General features: G+C 42.5%; 1 protein-coding gene across 1 annotated transcript in view; it reads right to left on the minus strand.

Annotated features, from left to right (window-relative positions):
• The window catches only part of Fnta (farnesyltransferase, CAAX box, alpha), a 17,401-nt gene that overhangs the window by 13,159 nt on the left and 3,183 nt on the right, over positions 1 to 1,059 (minus strand). The window lies entirely within an intron of this gene.

Genomic DNA, 1,059 nt, shown 5'->3' on the forward strand with positions numbered 1-1,059 from the left:
TGGTTATGAGCCACCATGTGGTTGCTGGGATTTGAACTCAGGACCTTTGGAAGAGCAGTCGGGTGCTCTTACCCACTGAGCCATCTCCCCAGCCCATCTTTCTTTTTAAAAGAGACTTATTTTCACTATGTGTGACTGTGTGTACTGAGGTATCTGTGGAGGCCAGAGTTACAGGGAGCTATGAGCTGCCTCATGCGGGCGAGCACTGAGGAACGAACCAAGGTCCTCTGTTCTTAGCTACTCGGCCATCTCTCTGGCACCTACTTTATACCATCTGCTAAGGTGGGTCCAGAATAAGCGGCACAAGCTGCTCGCAGAGGGCTGAAGACATGGCTCAGCAGTTAAGAGCGCTTGCTGTTCCTACTGAGGACCTGGGTTTGGTTGATGCTTGGTTACTACTGATGTAAACATTTCTGTGTAAATATTTCTATTTCTTCTAGAAATATTACATGAAAATATTTCAGAAAATACTTTCATGTAGTGATGTACTCTGAAACTTTCCTTAATAGAGTATTTTGTTTTACATCTAATCTCATAATGCCTTCATCACAGTAAGAACTAAGTATTATTCTCTTTGCTGATCTTTCCCCCTGAGATAGGTGACACTGTCTCTTGACCAGACAGTCTGCTTGTTGCATTGCTGGGGATCAAATCCAGGGGCTCTGCATACAGCAGGCAAGTGCTCCACCAGAGCTACAGCCATACCCAAAGATTATTCACTTACATTTGCATATGACTTATTTATTTTTGTTTCAGAACATCAATTCACCTTTATTTTTATGTTCATTAAGATATGAGATATACCAATAAGATGTAAGTATGCTTTTAGCTAAACCCATAACCAACAGAACAAAGCCTTTGAAGTCACACACTCAGGCCCATATATACTGAGGCCTACTTTCAGTATATAAGAGGCTTGTGGGGGCTGGCAAGATGGCTCAGCAAGTAAGAGCACTGACTGCTCTTTTGAAGGTCCCAAGCTCAAATCCCAGCAACCACATGGTGGCTCACAATCATCTGTACAGCTACAGTGTACTCGTATACATAAAATAAATAAAT

This window comes from Mus pahari, chromosome 19, assembly GCF_900095145.1.
Source record: "Mus pahari chromosome 19, PAHARI_EIJ_v1.1, whole genome shotgun sequence".
NCBI classification, from domain to species: domain Eukaryota; kingdom Metazoa; phylum Chordata; class Mammalia; order Rodentia; family Muridae; genus Mus; species Mus pahari.